General features: G+C 34.5%; 1 pseudogene; it reads left to right on the top strand.

Moving 5' to 3' along the window:
* The first annotated feature begins 14573 nt into the window (after positions 1–14573).
* On the top strand, positions 14574–18002 carry LOC116113165 (annotated as a pseudogene).
* Positions 18003–23575: the final 5573 nt, after the last annotated feature.

Below are 23575 nucleotides of genomic sequence, written 5' to 3'. Positions count from 1 at the left end.
CTTAAGTACTTGAAGAGGACTAAAGACATGTTTTTGGTTTATGGAGGGGAGATGAGCTCATGTAAGAGGTACAGTGATACTAGTTTCCAAACGGATATAAAGTGATTTCATCGCAATAGGGTTTGTATTTGTCTCAATGGGGGTATAGTGAGTGGAAGAGCTCCAAGAAAAGCACTGTAGCGGACTCTACAATAGAGGCGTGAGATATTGCATTATCTGATGCGGCCAAGGGGGCAGTCTGGATTAACAAGTTCGTCATCGAACTTGGTGTTGTTCCATGATTGTTGATCCGATAGATGGCTATTGTGACAACAATGGAGCAATTGCTCAAGCAAAGGAACCACGGGTCACCGAAGTCACATACCAGACGTTTTCATTATCAGAGAAATGGTCGAGAAGAAAGATGTAAAAATCAGTAAAGTGCATACTGATGATATCTCGCCGATCCACTGACGAAGCCTCAGTCGCAGCAGAAGCATGAAAAACACTTAAGGTCATTCGGTATTAAGTACATGAATGATTGGCTATAGTGCAAGTGAGAGATTGTTAGTGTAGGAAACGGTCATATACGCAGCGGAAAACAAAATCATAATAACAAGGATTGTTTCCATTGAGCAAGATCAAGGGTATAATTTTACAATTTATATATAATAATGAAGAACGAGAAATATTAACATGAGTTTAGAAAAAAATACGCACGTTTGGAGGCTCCTCCAAATTTGTCTTTGAACGTTTTGCTACGACCCAAGTGTAGGATCGAACCGACATAGTCCACACGAAAACAATCACAAAGAACTAAGGAGGGATTTGCGATCCTCCTTAGCTTAAGATTAAAGAAAAAAATCAAATGAATGATTTTGGCAAAAGCAATACTGCTGTGGGAGGGTTTTTGTGGCTAGAGGCTCTTTTCTTTTCAATCAAATGACATATGAAAAAACCTATCTCATACAATAACACATTCTTTATAGTAATGTCTAATTGCCCTATTCCCTTATGGAATAGGCTTGGGTCCAACCCAAACACCCATGTACCAAACACTCCCAATTAGATATTTATTTATTTCATCATATCTCAATTAAAATCAATAATATATTTAACCCATATATATATATAAATATAATATGTAGTATATATGTATGGTATATATATATATTAACATTTAATAATAATGATATTTAATTAAATTATGGGAACACATATTTAAAGTAATTTCACTTATTTAATTTTTCTAATATTAAATAAAGGCACGACCTCAGCAAATTTATTACATTGTGAAATTACCAAAATACCATTTTGTCTAAAAAGACAAAAATGCCCTTCTTTCTTCTTGAGTCTTAAATTATCTTCTAGTGTGTGTGACCTATAAGTCCTCCTATACGGCAGTGTATAGTATCATGATTAACACCAATTAATCATCTCACTAATACAAAGACTAAGATTGGCCCCTAGCAAGGTATCATGGCCACCCGATAGATTCGAATTCAGCAAAGTAGCAACCTGTCAACGATATGGTTACCGTACAATTCGATCATTTATTATACGTTATCTCTACGAGATGAAGGCATGAAATAGTGCAACCTTCGGTTACTCTGATATTATGTATTCAGTTTTTGGACCAATGACATATATATAATCCAGATAGAGCAACAACTCAATCCTGTAGCCACAGTTTTAGTGTCATTGTCATATACTGAATTGCGTCGTGAGATAACTTTCTCTGTACCGGGAGTGATGAATCCTCTGTCAATCCACCATAGTCTTGTACACTCTTGATGAGCCAATCACCACCGTATGACAGCTCGAATAGAACTGCGTTAGGCTAGTGTCAAACTGCACCAAACAGTGCACAAGGCGCTCCGGTGATCCAAGTCTAAGGATCACTGTACCACCATCGTTAGAGGATTTGTTCCATAGACACTGGGGTTACCATCCATATGGAATCCTCTGGTGGGTTAGTCCAGTGAATCTGCTATGGTATATCCGCCTACAACAAGCACCCATGCGTTGCCCAGGTTGTCACAAAACAACCTTGACAAGTGAGATCAGTCACTGCCTTTCGACAAGGTCGTTCAACACTATGATAGCCTTACGTATATCTTGCCCTGACTTCAGACTAATACTGGGTACCAGACGTTTCTAGAATGGCCACCATATGTGCTCATAGGGTTCTCACTATCAAGATTTGAAACACTTGATACCCTCGTCACGGTTCTACCATTCTAAGGACATATATCAATACATATTGCAATAATAATGATTTACGCGATATAGAATAAAATGCCCTTTTATTGATTAATGAACATTATTACAAATAATCAATTCCACAATAATTGATTGGCTCTAGGGCACCTACTCCAACAGTTAGGTAGGTGCCCTAGAGCCAATCAATTATTATAAAATTGACTCTGTAATAAATGTTTATTTATCAATGAAAGGTGTATTGTTCTATATCGTGTATGTAATGATATATGTCCTTAGGATGGTAGAACCGTGACGAGGGTATCAAGTGTTTCAAATCTTGATAGTGAGAACCCTATGATCACATATGGTGGCCATTCTAGAAATGTATGTAGCCCTAGTATTATTCTGACCAAGGATACAGATAATATGGTAAGGATATCATAGTGTTGAACGATCTTGTCGAAAGGTAGTGACTGATCTTGCTTGTCAAGGTTGTTTGTCGACAATCTGGTGTAATGCATGGGTGCTTGCTAGAGGCAAGTTCACTAGACAGACCCACCAGAGGATTCCATATGGATGCTAACCCCAGTGTCTATGTAATAAATCCTATAACGGATGGTGGTGCATGTGATCCTTAGACTTGAGATCACCGGAATGCCTTGTGCACCAATTGGTGTAGCTTGACACTAGCCCAATGTAGTTGTATTCAGAGCTATCAATATGGTAGTGATTGGCTACATAGAGAAGTGTATCGAGACTATGGTGGATCGACAAAGGATTCATCACTCCTGGATACGGAAGAAGTTATCTTACTAGGTAGTTTAGTAAATGGCAATGACACTAAATATGTGGCCACAGTGGGATTGAGTTGATGCTCAATCCAATTTAATATTCTTGTCATTGGTCTAGTAACTGAATACAAATATGTCGAGGATATATGAGGTTGACACTATTTCTGTACCTCAGTCTCGATGAGATAACAGTTGATGAAAGTATTTGATTGCATGGTAACCATGTCGTTGACAGGTTGTGGTTTCATTGAATCTGAATCTATCGGGTGGTTGTGATGCCTTGCTAGGGGCCAATCTTGGTTTGTGTGTAGTGAGACGATTAGTTAGTGTTAATCGCAATACTATACACTGCCGATATGATGAGGAGCCTACATGTCACACACTTAGAAGATAATTTAAGAATCAATTTGTGAGAAGCGTATTTTCGTCTTTTAGGATAAAAAGGTTTTTTGGTAATCTCACAGTGCAATTAAATTTGCTGAGGTTGTTGCCTGTATTTAATTTTAATATTAAAATTAAATTAGTGAGATTATATTTAAATATATCTCTATATATATATTTAAACGAATTATTATTATTAATTAAATATTAATATATTATTATATATTAATTGATTTTAATTGTAATAATAATTAATTAATTAAAATACCATAAAGGTTGTGTTTGGTTGTAAGGGTGAACTNTCTACTCTTGTTGGATTCAAATCTTCTCTTAACCCTAAGCATAAACTTCATAAGAACTCAACTTTTACACAAATAAATCATAGATAAAGAGCATGAATTCTTACCTTTTGATGCCTAGAATCAAAACACTATGAAAATAAACTCAAAAGCCCTCAAATTCCTTGGAGAAGTGAATGAAAATTTAAGAGAAAATGGAGGAGAAGAGTGGCGGTGGAATGAAGGAAATAAGGGTTACTAACCCTTATCATCTTATTTTATAAATATGCTTTCCCATTTTGCCTTTACACTTTTTTGGAAATTCCATCTTTGTCCCTTAGTCAATTACCATAATGCCCTCATTTTTATTGTATTCTCTATGAAATTCTAGCTCTTTTCACTCCTTACAATTTTAACTAATTTTGAGTGAAAAGACTAGTTTACTCTTAATACAAGTTTAAGGCATTTTCTTCATATTCTCTTAAAATAATTCTAAAAAAAATTAACTAAGGGCTATAAAACTTAATTTAAATCATGTACCTCCATGTTGGGCATTACAGTATTCCTACTTCATGACATTTATTGATGATTTCAGTAGATATGGTTATGTCTACCTCATCAGACATAAATCTGAAGTCTTTGATAAGTTCAAAGAATTCAGGAATGAAGTAAATAATATGTTAGGCAAAAGTATTAAAGCTTTTCGGTCGGATTGAGGAGGTGAATACTTAAGCTTAGGGTTTTCTGAATACTTGAAGGAATGTGGGATAGTATCACAACTCACCCCTCCGTATACACCCCAACACAATGGAGTGTCTGAAAGGAGGAATATGACCTTACTTGACATGGTTAGGTCCATGATGAGTTTTAGTGATTTACCTGCATCATTCTGGGGTTATGCCCTAGAGACTGCAACTCACATTTTGAATCGTGTGCCGTCAAAGTCTGTAAACAAGACTCCATTTGAACTATGGAATGGGCGAAAGCCCAATTTGTCTTATCTAAGGATTTGGGGTTGCGAAGCTTATGTCAAGAAATTGACTTCGAACAAGTTAGGCCCAAAATCCTACAAATGTATATTTGTGGGGTATCCTAAAGAGACCAAATGATACTATTTCTACCATCCAAAAGAGTGCAAAAGTTTTGTTGCTCGTATTGGTGTCTTCCTAGAAAATGATTTTTTTTCTAAGAAGTACTAGTGGCAGAAAAGTAGAACTCGATGAAGTTCTAAAGCCACAAGATATACTAGACAAAGGACGAGAAGATGTGCCACAAGCAGTGGTTGAACATCAGGAGGAGGTTACTCCACAACTTGTGGATATAGTGAACCACCTTAAGTAGCACAGGAGCTACGTAGATCTAGGAGAGTATGACATGAGCCTGAGAGATATGGCTATCTCGTGACTCAACATGGTGACGTGCTTGTCTACCAAGATGATGAACCTAGAAACTACGAAGACGTTATATCAGATCCAGATTTCGTTAAATGGCTTGAAGCCATGAAATTTGAGATGGACTCCATGTACTAGAACCAAGTCTGTTCTCTGGTGGAACTACCTGAAGGGGTAAAACCCATAGGGTGTAAATGGGTCTTCTAGAAGAAGACTAACATGGATGGCAATGTGCACACTTATAAAGCACGACTGGTGGCCAAAGGTTTAAAGCAAATTCATGGTATTGACTATGAGGAAACCTTTTCGCCGGTTGCCATGATTAAATCCATCCGGATTATGCTTGCGATTGCTGCATATCATGATTATGAGATTTGGCAAATGGATGTCAAAATGGCTTTCCTGAATGGAAACCTTGAAAAGGATATGTATATGACACAACTCAATGGTTTTGTTCTTGATGGGCAAGCTGAGAAGGTATGCAAGTTGCAGAGATCCATTTATGGACTCAAGCAAGCTTCAAGGAGCTGGAACATTCGTTTTGATGAAGCTGTAAAAGAATTCAGTTTTATCAAGAATGAAGATGAGCCTTGTGTTTACAAGAAAATGAGTGGGAGCGCAGTGGCATTCCTAGTGTTGTATGTCGATGACATACTTCTGATCGGGAATGATATGCCGAACTTGCAGTCGGTAAAGACTTGGTTATCCAAGTGCTTCTCCATGAAAGACTTAGGGGAAGCAGCCTACATCCTTGGTATAAAGATCTATCGTGATAGATCGCGTAGGTTGCTTGGCCTAAGTCAGAGTGCATATATTGACAAAGTACTGAAACGATTCAGTATGGAAGAATCCAAGAAAGGATTTCTTCCGATGTCACATGGTGTTTATCTCTCTAAGGAATTGTGTCCTAAAACACAAGATGAGAGAGATAGGATGAAGAGGATCCCATATGCATCAGCAATTGGATCCATCATGTATGCCATGCTATGTACTCGGATTGATGTCTCATGTGCTTTGAGCACTTGTAGTAGATATCAATCCGATCCTATGTTGAGCATCATGGATAGCTATTAAGAACATCTTAGGTACTTGAAGCGGACTAAAGACATGTTTTTGGTTATGGAGGGAAGATGAGCCACTGAAGAGGATACAGTGATACTAGTTTCCAAACGGATAAAAGATGATTATCAATCGCAATCAGGGTTTGATATTTGTCTCAATGAGGGGGTATAGTGAGCTGGAAGAGCTCCGCAGAAAAGCATGTAGCGGACTCTACAATAGAGGCTGAGTATATTGCATATCTGATTGCGGCCAAGGAGGCAGTCTTGCGATTAACAAGATTCTCACGAACTTGGTGTGGTTTCCATGATTGTGATCCGATAGATGTCTATTGTGACAACAATGGAGCAATTGCTCAAGCAAAGGAACCACGGTCTCACCAGAACGTCACATACCGACGTTTTTATCTCATCAGAGAAATGGTCGAAGGAAAGATGTACAAAATCAGTAAAGTGCATACTGATGCTAATCTCGCCGATCCCACTGACGAAGCCTCAGTCGCAGCAGAAGCATGAAAACACACTTAAGGTCATTCGGTTTCAAGTACATGAAGATTGGCTATAGTGCACGTGAGAGATTGTTAGGTTAGGAAACGTCCATATACGCAGCGGAAAACAAAATCATAATAACAAGGATTGTTTCCCATTGAGCCAAGATCAAGGTATAATTTTACAATTTTATCAGAATAATCTGCAGAAATATTAATCATAGTTTAGAAAAACATACGCACGTTTGGAGGCTCCTCCAAATTTGTCTTTAACGTTTTTGCTACTGACCCAAGGGTAGGATCGAACCGACATAGTCCACACGAAAACAACACAAAGAACTAAGGAGGAGTTGCTAGATCCTCCTTAGCTTTAAGATTAAAGAAAAATCAAATGATGATTTTGGGCAAATGCAATACTGCTGGGAGTGTTTTTGGGGCGGCTCTCTTCTTCTTTTTCAATCAATGACTAATGAAAAACCTATCTCATTTACAATTAACACATTTTCTTTTATAGTAATGTCTAATGCCCATTCCCTTAGGAAAGGCTTGGGTTCCAACCCAACACCCCATGTTACCAAACACTCCCAATTAGATATTTATTTTATTTCATCATTATCTCAATTAAATCATTATATATATTAATCCATTATAATAATATATATATATATCTAGTATGTAATATGTATGTATATATATATATATTACATGTATAATAATAAGATGATTAATTAAATATATGGGAACACATTTTTAACGTAATTTCACTTATTTATTTTTCTAATAAATTAAATAAGGCTACGACCCTCAGCAAATTAATTACATTGTGAAATTACCAAAATACCATTTTGTCTAAAAAGACACAAAAATGCCTTCTTTCTTCTTGAGTCTTAAATTATCTTCTGTTGTGTGTGACTATAAGCTCCTCATATACCGGCAGTGTCTATAGTTCATGATTAACACCATTAATCATCTCACTAATACAAGACTAGATTGGCCCCTAGCAGGTATCATGGCCACCCGATAGATTCGAATTCAGCAAAGTAGCAACCTTTCAACGTATGGTTACCGTACAATTCGATCATTTTATTATCGTTATCTCTACGAGATGAAGCATAGAAATAGTGCAACCTTCGGTTACTCTCGATATTATGTATCAGTTTTTGGACCAATGACCTAATTATAATCCATAGAGCACAACTCAATCCTGTAGCCACACGTTTTAGTGTCATTGTCATATACTGAATTGCGTCGTGAGATAACTTCTCCTGTACCCGGGAGTGATGAATCCTCTGTCAATCCCCATAGTCTTGATACACTCCTTGATGCACCATCACCCACCGTATTGACACTCTGAATAGAACTGCTTTAGCAGTGTCAAACTGCACCATCAGTGCACAAGGCGCTCCGGTGATCTCAAGTCTAAGGACACATGTACCACCATTCGTTGAGGATTTGTTCCATAACACTGGGGTTACCATCCATATGGAATCCTCTGGTGGGTTAGTCCAGTGAATCTGCTATGGTATAATCCGCCTACAACAAGCACCCATGCGTTGCACCAGGTTGTCACAAACACCTTGACAAGTGAGATCGTCACTGCCTTTCGACAAGGTCGTTCAACACTATGATAGCCTTACCGTATATCTTTGCCCTTACTTCAGAATAATACGTGGGTTAAGACGTTTCTAGAATGCCACCATATGTGCCATAGAGTTCTCACTATCAAGATTTGAAACACTTGATACCCTGATCACTGTTCTACCATTCTAAGGACTATATCAATACATATTGCAATAATAGATTTTACGCGATATAGAATAAAATGCCCTTTTATTGATTTACAACATATTACAAATATCAATTCCACAATAATTGATTGGCTCTAGGGCACCTACCCAACATTAGGTAGTGCCCTAGAGCCAATCAATTATTTAAATTGCTCTGTAATAAATTTTATTTATCAATGAAAGGTGTATTTTCTATATCGTGTATGTATGATATATGTCCTAGGAATGGTAGAACCGTGACGAGGGTATCAAGTGTTTCTCAATCTTGATATGGAGAACCCTATGACATATGGGCCATTCTAGAAAGTATGTAGCCCTAGTATTATTTGACCAAGGATACAGATAATATGTGTAAGGATATCATAGTGTTGAACGATCTTGTCGAAGGTAGTTGACTGATCTTGCTTGTCAGGTTGTTTGTCGACAATCTGTGTAATGCATGGTGCTTGCTAGAGGCAAGTTCCTAGACAGACCCACCAGAGATTCCATATGGATGCTAACCCCAGTGTCTATGTAATAAATCCTATAACGATGTGGTGCATGTGATCCTAGACTGATTCACCGGAATGCCTTGTGCACCAATTGGTGAGCTTGACACTAGCCCAATGTAGTTGTATTCAAGCTATCATATGGATTGATTGGCTACTAGAGAAGTGTATCAGACTATGGTGGATCGACAAAGGATTCATCACTCCTGGATACGAAGAAGTTATCTTACATGTAGTTTAGTAAATGGCAAATGACACTAAATATGTGGCCACAGGGATTGAGTTGATGCTCAATCCAATTTAATATTCTGTCATTGGTCTAGTAACGAATACAAATATGTCGAGGATATATAGTTTTGACACTATTTCTGTACCTCAGTCTCGATGAGATAACAGTTGATGAAAGTATTTGATTGCATGGTACCATGTCGTTGACAGGTTTGTGTTTCATGAATCTGAATCTATCGGGTGGTTGTGATGCCTTGCTAGGGCCATTCTTGGTTGTGTGTAGTTGAGACGATAGTTAGTGTTAATCGCAACTATACACTGCCGATAGAATGAGGCCTACATGTCACACACTTAGAAGATAATTTAAGAATCATTTGTGAGAAGCTATTTTCGTCTTTTAGGATAAAAAGTTTTTTGGTAATCTCACGTGCAATTAAATTTGCTGAGGTTGTTGCTGTATTTAATTTTAATATTAAATTAAATTAGTGAGATTATATTTAAATATACTTCTATATATATATTTAAACGAATTATTATTATATTAAATATTAATATATTATTATATATTAATTGATTTTAATTGTAATAATATTAATTAATTAAATACCATAGGTTGTGTTTGGTTGTAAGGTGAACTAGGTTGGCCCATGGCTATTCCTAAGTGGAATAGGTTTTAATTGTTGCACTATATAAGTGCAACTTAAAATTAAACATAAAAGATATCATCTCAATTAAATCCCTAGACACCCTATCTCTCTCTCTCTCTCTCTCAAGAAGAAAATTTTCTTTGTTCTTATTTCTTGATTCTTGAACGCCTTATTGTTCTAGCAAAATAATCAAGGTTCTGCGGATTATCTACATGTGGACTTCCATGAGTGCGATCCTACTTTGGATCGATTGGCAAAAAATCACGTGAATAGTAGACTGTGAATGATACTGTGAAAAGTAACCGTGAACAGTGTTCCTGTCTGAAATCAAAGATATTTGAAAAGGCTCCAAACGTACGTAAGTATTCTTCCTAGAATGGATTTACTTTATGTAGATTTTTTTTTATAAACATGCAAACGGATAATCTATACTCGGATCTAGGCAAAGAAAGGTAATTGATTACCGATTGAATTTTTGTTTTCCGCTACGTATGGTAGATCAATTACTTACAGGATCGACAAAGGATTCATCACTCCTAGTACGAGAAATTATCTTACTAGTAATTCAGTAAATGAAATGACCTAAATCATGGCCACAGTGGGATTGAGTTGATGCTCAATCCAATTTAATATTCCTATCATTGGTCTAGTAACTGAATACAACATGTCAATATCTGAGGTTACACTATTTCTGTACCTTAGTCTCGATGAGATAACAGTTGATGAAAGGATTTGATTGCACGGTAACCATATCGTTGATAGGCTGCAGTTTTGCTGAATCCAAATCATCGGGTGGCTATGATGCCTTGCTAGGGACCAATCTTGATCTGTATGTAGTGAGACGATTAATTGGTATTAATCACGATACTACACACTGCCGATGATTAGAGCCTATGGTTAGAGGATAATTTAAGAATCAATTGCGGGATGGGTATTTTCGTCTTTCAGGATGAAAGGGTATTTTGGTAATCTCACAGTGCAATTAAATTTTATGAAGTTGTTGCTTGTATTATTTTAATATTAAAATTAAATTAGTGAGATTCTATTTAAATATCTCTTGTATATATTTTATGATTATTATTATTAATTTTAATATATTATTATATATTATTATGATTTTTATTTAAATAAAAAACTATAAAGGTGTGTTTTGGTTGCAAGGGTGAACTGGGTTGGAGCCCATGCTATTCCTAACTGGAATAGGGTTTAATTGTTGCACTATAAAGTGCACTTAAAATTAAAAAAAAAAAAGAATTCATTCAATTAAAACCCTAGCCACCCAAAGGTTCTCTCCTCACACTGTTTCTTCTTCAAGTGAAGAAAAATTTTTCAATTTTGATTGTTCTTGATTCTTGATGTCGACAATTGTTCTATCAAACAATTACAGTTCTTCGGATTATCTTCGTGTGGACTTCCGTGAGTGCGATCCTACATTGGATCGTTAGCAAGAATTACGTGAACAGTAACCGTTAACAATTGACGATGAACAGTACATGTGAATAGTGTTGTGTCCGAAATCAAGATATTCGGAAGAGCCTCCAAACGTTGGTATGAACTAAATCCTTGTATGGATTTGTTTTTAATACAGTTTTATTTTCTACGTTCAGTTTATGCTGAAAACGTTATAATCTACTTGGATCTTGGTTCTGTAATTGATCGATTCGTTTTAAATATATGTTTTTCCGCTGTGCGAATCCGGTCAGTTACTAACACTTAGCACCCTTGGAGACTTTTATTTTCAAGAAAAATTAACCAAAAGAGTATCTACACTAAGGTAAAAGAAGAATTGAAAACAGAAGACATTTAGGGTTCTTAGAATTTTGATCTCTATCTTAAAATTGGTATATCATTTTCTTTATATATGTAGCCTTGTAAACAAATCAATAATTGTTTTTGACTTCCTTAAACAATCCATAATTGTTTTGGATTTGTAAATAATTCAATAATTATTATGAAGTTATTAAACTTCCTTTATATAACATTGGATTAAAATTAATCACAATTAACAATTTAATCTTAAATTTTTTTATGTTTAAAATTACAACCCATTGTTAAATTCAATTTAATATAAAGAAATGATTAATTATGAATTGAAATTCCCATGTAATTCTAGTTAGCAATTTAACTCTTAAATTATCTATAACTAATATAACCCTCCATTGAATCTAATTCAATGATAAATATAAATAACTTTATTACCCCTGGTAGTGCTAGCAATCTTGATAATCAACTCTCTTTAGCTATTTTTCTATTCTTCTGAGTTGTTATGTGTGACCTCTTAGGTTCAATTTGGCCTGCCATGGGCCCAATATCATAGTCTATTCCAATATGTTTTTGTCCTAACTCTTTATGAACAAAACTCCCACAGATTATTGTAGGCATCTAGTAATAATCCATAATCCTTAAGTCCAATGAAGATATACTCCAACAACCCTTTTATAATCAACGTGCTGTATAATCAAATCCTTCCGTTGTCTAATCCAATTAAAGTGGATTCATGGTATGTCAAAATCCTTATCTTAATTTTATATCAAATTGACAATCAATCATATGGAACGTGCCACCATGAAACAACCTTTCAGGTAACATTTTATATACCCCGGCCAAGATTTTCCTTTTCCAATGTTCTGACATTGTCTAGGAACTTGATATCATTCTATACCAAGTCATCGATCCCATCTTGACTATCACTTGTCCTCATACATAACAACACATGGCCAAATCGGCTTATTAACGCATGACATGATTAGTCTCATGTTTATCACCATATGAACCATATGCGTTTATGAAGAACCCAACCGTGGTACTCAAGTCTAAGGATTAATAATACCCAGTACGATCTTATGATGAATCCTTGACTATATTATAAATGTCCATGTGATTCATCATAAATGGTCATATTCGATAAACAGTTCACTAACCACTTATCCATGCTAATGCCCTAGTGATATAACTTTTATAATCACCCACACTAATGCCATCCCATGATATTCTACGGAGGCATTCAACATGCCTACTATGTAATATTATTAGCCAATTAATATTACCTATGTAGGGAATACTTTGATGATTTTGATCTTCTAAAGATTTGTATCATCCGGACATTTCACATATAATATATATATATAAATGAAGCAATAAACCACATGTGAAATAAGAACACTTTCTTCTATTGATAAGATGAAAATGTATATACAAAATATATACATTAACATATATATACAAAATATAATGTCTTGGAACCAATAACACGATTAGTTTCTAGGGGGAAAAAAAAAAAAAAAAAAGCAACAGCATCTCATCAACACAAACAGACATCAACTTAAGTATTGAAACCAGTCTTTTTTCTTAAGTTTTGTATTTGGATTGGTCAATGTTTGAATAGCCTCTGCCATCAACTAGGTTTTCCTTAAGCAATAAGAATAATTCTTCAATTGAGACTTTCAACATGTTGGCCTACCACGATTTGGCGAAATGGCTTGTGTCTTTCGTTCATCTTTAATTAAATGTTCTAAATATAATTATAAGCATAATACGATGAAATAATTTTAATTTAGTTGAATATATTTACGAAATCAAATAAACAGATCACTTGCTTTGCTTTTCTAGGAAATGGTTGCGAGAGGCACGTACTTGGGCGTTCAAATTTTATATTTAAGTTCATATTAACTGTGGTTGACTTTGGCTACATAAACAATGTTGATACAATCTACAAATGCAGAAATTTGTTTGCAAGAACCCCCTTAAATCTTCACAAGAAATTAACTAAAATTTTATTTCAAAATCTCATCTAAATTGCAAAAAGATTAGCCCAACATTGTAGTATATATACACAAACAAAAAAGAAAGAAAAAGAGAATAAGGTAGGTGTTCCACTGCCTCTGACTTTTCAATAGTTAGAAAAGTGGATTGCCACAATGTTCATCTATTCTATAACTAAAGTTGGGGTTTAGCGTATGTTGAAAACTAGAGGAGTAAAAAAAAACATAAAAATCAAGAACCACGCATAACAATATACAAAGACACAATATTTTATGTGGTTTGACATAACTTGCATACATCCACAGATGAGAGGGTTTTCACTGTAATAATATAAATACGATACAAGTGTTTCATCACACCATCAACCTTCATTTGAGCGATCGTTGGATCCTCTAATTCTTCAAGTAAACATTTTGTTCCTATGATGTTTAATTAATAACCAGTGATACCCTTACATCAAACCCCTTGTATTCTCACATTCTCTCTTTATGTACTTCTCTCTCTCATAACCTTAAATTGGTTTTAACTTGCTATTGATAGGTGGTATGTGGGACATCCAACTTCTAATAGGATTCATGTTCCTATTCCTAATAGAACTCTCATATTTAACTTCATTCTCCTAAACCAATTCTACTTTCCTTATTTATCTTACAATAGAAAAAGAAAATAATTATTCTCAATTACAATTCCTGAGCTAGAAACTTACCAAAAACTTAAATTCTTTTTTCTTGTTTTCCTTTTCTTCATCAATTACCACAAAGTGTTCGCATTCCTACAAAGTCAATCATTTGATACGAGCAGTAAACCTTTATTATAATCAATTCTCAAATAATGTTTCTTCAACGAATTTGAAATGACCTTTAAAGATGTCAGTTTACCTACTGGTTTAGCTTATATATTCAACTAAAGTATGATGCAAAGATTAATAATATTTTTCTTAATGGTTTTCAGTTTTTTTATTATTGATGATATCTCTTCTCCCTGTATTGGTGGCCAAGTCTTTTAAAACAAAATAATCTTTGGACGGCTTTCAATTGTTTACTCTTCTGTATAATTGGATCATTGGCACTCTCCTCTCTTGAGCAAAGCAAGCATGACGTTCAAAATTTTAACTATATCATTTACATTTGAGAGTGCTCCCAAAATTGGTCCCAAGTTCGAGAAAGGAGATATCAGTGAGTGGTTCGTTGATGGCTCTTCTGTTGCTATTGTGCGTACTCTCTTCTCTATCTCATAGTGTAATATATGTATTTCTTTTTTTTTTTTTGTTTTGGTTTTAGTCTTTATTTTCTTCTTTACGCTGTACTATATATGAATTTAACATAAAAGTCTTTCTTGATTGGTAGAAGTCTGTAAACTTTTGTATTTTAGAAAAATTATATGAGAGAGAACAAATTCCATGATCCAGAGCGCCTTCCATGTCTAATAAGCCCTGAATTAGATTAGAATCACTCTCAATGACTCCAGAACAAGTGATTCTGTTTTTCTCATTGAGTCCGGATAGAGACCAAAGGTCTTGACTGACAAGCAAAACAACTCGAATTGATAATACAATTGAATGGAAAAGTTGAATAATTGATCATTGATTTGACCAGGTTAATCCAACCAATAAGCAAATGGTGACAGATGGTGGAGGTGCTGATGGAGGTAGTCTTTCTAACTTATATTCTTATTTCATAAATCTTATATTCTTATTTCATATATTCTTATAAATCTTTTCATTGGAAAAAACTTGTAATGAACTCAACACACATGGTGTTTAGCCATTCATAGGGCTGCAGGAAGGCAACTCCAGCAAGCTTGTTTAAACTTACTACAAGTCCGTCCTGGAGTCCGCTGCCCCACTGGAGAATCAAGAATTAGCCCGTAAGTTATTCCACCATAACTTTATTATCCTTTTCCATAATCAGATTCAGAATACTAATTGACAAATTGAAACTATCCAGAGGTTTTAAATTGCCTGCATCTCATGTGATTTTTACCGTTGGCCCTATATATCATATTGATCAAAACCTTGAAGCCTCCCTGAGAAGTGCATACAAGTACACTTAGTGTTTTCTTTAAGTTTATTGGTATATACTTGTCTAATTTGATTGCCTAAGAACAGTTTCCATATATTATTCATGTTTGTTTGTTGCAGGAACTGCTTGAGGTTGGCCAAAGAAAAAAAGAATCAGTACATTGCTTTTCCTGCCATATCTTGTGCCTTGTTCGAGTAAGTTAACACATTCAACACAAATTTATAGTTGATTGTATGTGTTGTGGATTTTCGCAAGCGTACGAAATTGTTCCAGTAATAAAGTATATAAATACGGATATCAAACCCAATGGAATTACTATTATCAATTACCAATTTAAACTATCATATTACTACATGATCAATCCAAATTGTATCAAGGAAAACCTAAATTAAAAATAAACAATTGAGATTAAAATAAAATTGAAAAGAAAATAACTAAAATAAATCTTTGCGTTTAAAGTAAGATGACTAGACCTAGGGCATAGATTTCACTCCAACTCTTATTCATATGCATTGATCACTTATGATAATTTCATTAAGCTCTTCCTATAGGTAAAACTTCTTAAATTTCTAATAACTTTCTCTCGAACAATTATCAGATTAACCCCTAATTACTAACCCGAATTATCACTAATCAGATTTAACCAATTAAAGATCATTATGCTCTATGGAGTTTACTAGAACCTCACAAGTTGCGGCAACCTATCTCTAGCGTTCGCTCAACCTATGGTTTTACTATCATAGACCAACTAGGTATCATCTCTTGATCTGAACCTAGTCCGTTGATCATTCAATTCTTGAGCTCTTAAGAATCAAAAGCATTAAGCAAAATAGTAAAACTTAGAAAAAAAAGTCTTAATAAAAATTAACATGCATAAATCAACACATAATCAAGAGATTGGGCTACATCTTAGCCCTAGAGAATAAATTTATTTCATAATCAACATGAAAGAAACAATCATCTTTATTGAAATAAGGAACATGAGTTCAAGAAACAAATAAGAAAACTTCTCTATATTGCCAATCAAAAGGTCCAAAAATTATATCGCTTTGATCTTCTCTTACGTTAGCCTCCTCTAATTCTCCCCAAAAGAAAAAAAATCCCAAAATAATGCTAAAAGACTTCTATTTATATCCCACAAGGGTTAGAGTTTTATTTTCCTTAATTTTATTTAGTTTAGGACTCTTAACCCTATTTTCCTAATAAAAAACGGATGACAAAATCCTAATTATCGTGATCGTGGCCCAACACTGTGTTGTGGCATACTCAATTCTAGACAAAGTGTGTTGCGGCATAGTGATAACTCTTCTTCTTTAGTCCAAATCTCGCATCATTCCTCAGCACTCTAGAGATGGTGATTTTTTAGCATGATAACGATGGAATCTGGAGAAATGGTAAACATATTAAAGTAGCCCTTCAAATCAGCTTTCCAACTGTCAAAGAATCGTCTTAATTTGAGGTCTACAGCTCGAAATATTGTTAAAGTGCTCAAACTGGAGCGTAATCTAAAATCTCCTCTTTACTTCAAAGCTCCATAACTTCTTTAATTCAATTCCGATTCTCAATCCATTTGTTTCTACTCATCACTCATTCCGTTGTCGACATGATTCTTCATCCGAGCATAACATTTGGCACTAAAAACCTGAAAAACACTCAAACGCACCCGTGATCCCATAAAAGACAATTATGAAAATATTAAGCAACTTTATCGAATTAAGCCTAATTTCTCACCAATAATCCTCATAAACTACTAAGTAAATATGTATTTTCAAACTCTTATAAGTATGTTGCAAGTCTTCTGTATTAATTATGATGCTTTATGACTCATCAAAATGTTCCTTCTTTAAAATTCTTTTGAATAATTGATTAGTTATCCTCATGAGGAAGCTGCCACAATAGCTATTTCTACAGTAAAAGAATTTGCAGAGGACTTTAAAGAGGTACCATACATTAGTATCTTACTATTATGATGAGAGAGAAAGAAGGGTTGGGTTAGTGTTAATTTTCGTATTGGGTTGGCGTTTGTACTTTTGTTTATCATATTTGTTGACGTTTGAATTATTTTTGAAGAAGAGGAAGACACGATGAAGAAGAAGAGTGATGAAGAAGGCATGACTAAAGAATTTCAGTTTTAGATAAAACTGAATTGTAGTTATTTTTAAATTATAAATTTAAATTTTTCTTAACTGCTAAATGTAATTATATAGTTTTATCCCTTTAAAATTATAAAACGGGAATGTATTATATATCGATTGAAGAAAATGAGTAGATAATGTTTTCTTCCTCTTTCACAGTTACAATAACATTAATGTTACTAGTAAATTTCTTTCTCATCTTTGGATATAGATTGGTTATGCCAAATCGCGTTACTAGCAAAATTCTTTAAAAACATTGTCACTTATGTCAATTGTTCTCTGCAGGTGCACTTTATTCTGTTCACAGATGACATCTATAATGTTTGGTAGAGGAAGGCGGAGGAATTACTCCAACTTGAAGCATAATGGTGTGTTGGCAGCCAGACCCACTGAAACAATGAACTATTTATGTCTCTTGTTATTGTTGTAAATAATCTGATTCATATCAGCATTCAGTTTCTTACTGAGGGCTTTCGATTCTGGATGAAGTAGCAGCCTCCCTCTGTTGCTTATAGTTCCAAAAGCGCTTTATTCTGTTATGATGACTGAAATATTTTTGATATGATCACGTAATATGTTGCTGAAAGAAATTATTACCCAGGTAATCTTGTTGGCTATCTGTCGACCCTGTTAGGATTGAAAAATGAATTAATAGCAAAGCTTTTAATTTTTCTATGAATGATCTTCAAATGAATTTGACAATTTTCAACATAACAAAGAGGAAGATTCAGCTTAAAATAGTCATCCCACCATATATATATATATTCCTACTGTTTAAGGAAATATTTCATTTCCATTATTGTATTAGTAAGGATGGGAGAATTACCATCATCAAAATAACAAAACAGAACTATAGCCATTTCTGCCTAGCTTATCTGAAATTCTCATTGGAGTTCTCATAGCCTTTTTTTCATTTTCCTAAGAGTAAATGACAGGTTCCCACCCAAGGTTTCATGAATTGGCAAGTTCCTATTGGATATGGTTTATACTTCGCATGGCCTTGACGGATTAGATGGTGTAAGCCCAAATAGGGTTAGGTTTTCCATTATATGTATTTTTGTAATAGTGAAAAACCTAGAGAGTGGAAAATAGAGAGCAAGAGTGAACTGCCGTCATTTACTATGTATTTGCTGTAGCTTTTTGATACCCAATAAAATACTGTATTTGAATGTTGGACGTAGTTCTTTTATTGGAATGAATCAGGGTAAATTGTGTGTCCTTGGTGTGCTATTGCAGGCAACCAAAATTAAAATCTGAGAATACATGTAGTAGTGCGAGTAAGGATAATTCCCACGGAGAGTGTCTAGCCTAGTTTTATGTTATGTGAACAAGGATGGGCGGAATTTGAGTATAACGAAAACAATTTCAGGAAAAACAACTAAGGAACAATTCAAATTAAATTATCGAAATCAATTTAAAGAACAAACCTTGGTCTGGGTTAAAACATGATGACTAGACCTAGGGCATAGACTTCACACCAACTCTTACTCATATTGTAACACCCACATTGAGGTATGAAATTTTATTTATGTCTTAAAGTCTTTATGCCTTTATTTCTAGAGAAATGCATGAAAATTTGTTAAAGAGAAAGTTTGTAGACTTCACCGCGGCAAAGGAAGTTTGTCGCCGCGACATTGTACATTCTGCCCAAACTCGTTGCAGAAACAGGGATCTTCATTGGGGCGAAGAAAGTTCTGCGCTAGGGCAAAGAACTCCTTGGAAATTTTAGTAAATTTGGGGAAAATCTTGCTCAAGGGCAAAATGGTCATTCCAACCATAATTAGTTGAAAGTGTGGGGAGTGACAAAAGATAGAATGCAATGGAATGAGGATATTTTGGTAATTGACTAAGGGACATAGATGGAATTTCATAGAAAGTGTAAGGGTAAAATGGGAAGCTATGAGTAAATTTTTGTTATATTAAGAGATTAAGCTTAAACCCTAGCTATTCTTTTACCTTTCACGCCATCTTCTACCCAAAATTCTCTCAACTTCTTTCAATCAATTTTCAAGGGAATTTCATAGATTTTTGTCTAAGTTGGGTAGATTTTCAATCCTAAGCCTCAAGGTAAGACTCTTGCATCAAGATATGAGTTTTAATTTTTGTTAAGTGTTGAATTCTTATGGTTGTTGATTATAGGGTGTGAGAGAAAGAAAGTTGTGTCAAGGGAAGATTGGAGTGTTGAGTTGCTCACTTTCAAGGTAAGTAAATCCAACTCAATTTATGATTTGAGAAATCAATTGAGTAGAGACTTTTTGTATGTATGTATGTGCTTATGATTTTGAGAATTGTTGATGAGATTGATGTTTATTGATGAATAGAATTGAGCCATGAGAAGTAGAATTGGTTGTATGGTGATTGATGGAAATTTGGTTGAATTTAGGAAGAGTTTGAGTGCAATTTTTGGAGTCTATTTTCCTGGCCAGATTTAGTATTGCTTTAAGGGAATTTTACTCCAAATATTGGTGGCTTGAGAAAGAAGTAAAAGTGTAGCCAAATTAAGGTTTGAGTGTGCATGCAATATGTTTGATGAAATGTCCAAGAGAAGTGTATGTATGAGTTTATTCACTTGTGATTTTGATATGAGTTTGTAGATGGTAGAGAATGACTTATTTTTATGCTACATGGCATTCTTGAATTTAAACATTTGCATTTAGAAAGAATAACAAGCATGCGTCATCTACATGGATACATATACACATGTATGAGAACTTAAAGAATAAAGAGAAAGAAAGAAAAAATATTAAAGAATGCTCTAAAAGAAGAAAAGAACAAGTTGTTGCGATGGGGAACCCTTGAGTGACAGAAGAGAATAGCCCCACATGCACGCCGCCTTTAGTGAGCAGCCTCAGAATAGAAAGAAGAAAGTGTACAGTTCGTTAAAAGTGCATCTGGATGAGAACTGTACCAACAGAATAAACCTACATGCACGCCGCTTTCAACAAGTGGCCACAGAATAGAAAGAAGAATTGTACAGTCCGTTAGAAGTGCATGTAGATGAGGACTGTACCCACTCACATGTCCAGGCTTTCGAATCCATGCCTCAACTGAGTCTGATCGGCAAAGAAAGAATAGAAAGACTAGAAAGAAAGAAAAGAAAGACTAGAAAGAATAGAAAGAAAGAATAGAACGAGTATAAAGAAAGAAAGAAAGAAAGAATAGAATACAGAAAGAAAACATAGAACATAGAAAAGAAAGAAAGAAGAGAAACAAAAAACTGAAAAGAAAATGCATTCTTATATGCATTTATGCACATGCATCATTTCATTTATATTATTCAGAATTAGTTTCTCTAGTGGTGCTTATATGTCAGTAAGTGAGAAACTAGAACATAGAAAGAACAGAGAGAAAGAATAGAAAAAGAATAGAGAGAAAGAATAGAAAAGAATAGAGAAGAAGAAAGAAATGTTTGTAAGGAAAGAAATTCAGAATCTAAACAATGGAAAGAGAGGAGTAGCTTAGCGGGTTTACTTGCCGAGCAATTAGTGCTCACCCCGTTGATTTCAATGTTTTTGCAGGTAGGAGGTAAGAAGCGGTCGGAGGGAACGTCATGAGCGGAAGGGTCTGGCAACCACTGTCAAGTTTATTTTGAGCACTTTTATTTGCTAAAGTATAGTTTTTGTAAATAAAAAGAAAAAAAAAATAGAAATGGGCCCAATTTTTGTATACTCATTTACATGTATAGATTTTTTTTCCTATCTATATGAGTTTTACTGTTTATTTCACAAGTATATTAGCTAGAGAGAGAAAGCATTACACATATGTATCGATCACTTATGCTAATGATGCGTGTTTCCTACAACATGCAAATGTAGCAAGTATACTAGTCGCACAAAGTAATAAAGTGATAAGTAGAGTATCGTTCCCACGAGGATAGTGTTACTAAGTACCGATTTCTCTAGTTTAAGTCCAAATTGAAGAAACAATAAATTGAATTGATGGAAAATTAACAAACTAAATACAAATTAACAAAATATAAATGAATGATAATGAAATTAAAGCAAAACCCAACAACTTAACTAATTAAACAATGCTAAAAAATTGCTAGGGTGTTGATTTCACCTAGATACGCTAACCCAAATCATAGAATCTATTACCCAAGTTCTAATTCCTTGATTGAAAATCGAATTCCCTAAGTTGTAAAACAACCTTCTCAGGCTACATTTCCGAACTTATCCCTATCAAGCTTCCGCACCCAACAAAATGAAGATTAATAGTTCAAAGTCTTTTAAGCTTTATGGAATTCTATCTAGATTTCATAGATCACTAACCCTATCTCTAGCGTTTGCTAATCTATGGTATTTATCCCAAGAGGCACAATCACAAATCACTTCCCAACCTCATTATGAACAACACACATTTGAATGGTGATCAAGCATCCAAAAGTCATTAAGCAAAGAGATAAACACTCAATCATGAAATTAAAACTCAAAGTAAATCAATTCATATAAATTTGAATCATTGTATCAGGATTACATCAAACCCTAGCTAAACAACTCAGTTCATACTCAAAAACGAATTAAAATAACAAAAACAAACTAAATCAAGATTCATCATTGAAAAACAAGCAAAAGATGGAGAAATCTTCTCTAATTTGAAGCCCAAATCTTCATTAATCTTCTTCTTTCAAGAGCTGCCTTCCAAATGACGAACCAAGCCTCTTTTCTCTTCCTTTTCGCTCTAATTTATACCTCTCTCACTTAAGGATCAAGCCCTAGCAAGCCAAAACGCATCTTTTTATTTTTATATATGATGCAGGTTTCGCCGCGGCGAAGATTTTCGGGCAAAATATGAGCATGATAGATTCTGAATCTGGAAAAGTGTTAAACATATGAAATGTATCCCTTTAAATTATATTTCTGATCGTTCAAGAATCAGCAACAATCAGAAGTCTACAACTCAAGTTATGGCAGAAATATTGAAGCACGTCCAAAGACGTTTTTCTTCAGTTCCCAGTGTACTTTGCACGACTTCAAGCCAAGTTTTCACCCTTGTCCAATTAGAATTAGGAGAAACCCGAAACATGAAAGTTGTAGCTCTTCTTCATAGCTTTACAAAGCTTCTAAATTATGGTCATTCTAGGTTTCCAAGCTCAAGTTACACAATTTACGCTCAAAACTGTCATTTATGCTCAAAATCATCGTTTAGGCTTGCAAAGACAAATTAATAGAATTAGGTAGCAATTATGGCCCAAATTGCATGAAAAGTATCCTAAATCCTATCAAAATTCAATGCAAAATCACAGTGTAAAATATAATTATCAGCTAATTTTATTAAGCTCTTCCTGTAGGTCAAACTCCCTAAATTTCTAATAAATTTCTCTCGAACAATATCGAATTAACTCCTAATTACTAACCCGAATTATCTCTAATCAAATTTAAGCAATTGAAGATCATTACGCTCTATGGAGTTTACCAAAACCTTATAAGTTGTGGTAACCTATCGTTAGCGTTTGCTCAACCTATGGTTTCACTACCGTAGACCAACCAAGTATCATCTCTTGATCTCAACCAAGTCCATTAGTTCATTCAATTCAAGGGCCTTTAAGAATCAAAAGCATTAGGTATAATAGTGAAATTTAGGAAGAATTCTTAATAAAAATTAACAAGCATAAATCAATACATAATCAAGAGATTGGGCTACATCTTAGCCCTAGAGAATAAATTTAGTTCATAATAAACATGAAAGAAACAATCATCTTTATTAAAAAATCATCATGAGTTTACAAAAAAGACTTCTCTAAATTTGAATCAAAGCTCCAGAACTTCTATTACTTTTCTTCTCTATAGATTTTTCTCCTCTTCTTCTCCCCCAGGGATCCCCAAAATAATGCTAAAAGACTTCTATTTATATCTCACAAGGGTTAGGGTTTTATTTTTCTTAATTCTATTTGGTTTAGGACTTTTAACCCTATTTTCCTACCTAAAAACGGATAACAA

This window comes from Pistacia vera, unplaced genomic scaffold (genome assembly GCF_008641045.1).
Source record: "Pistacia vera cultivar Batoury unplaced genomic scaffold, PisVer_v2 Contig121, whole genome shotgun sequence".
Taxonomy (NCBI): domain Eukaryota; kingdom Viridiplantae; phylum Streptophyta; class Magnoliopsida; order Sapindales; family Anacardiaceae; genus Pistacia; species Pistacia vera.
The sequence above is the reverse complement of the archived record's forward strand: the minus strand, read 5'-3'. Positions and strand labels throughout refer to the sequence as shown.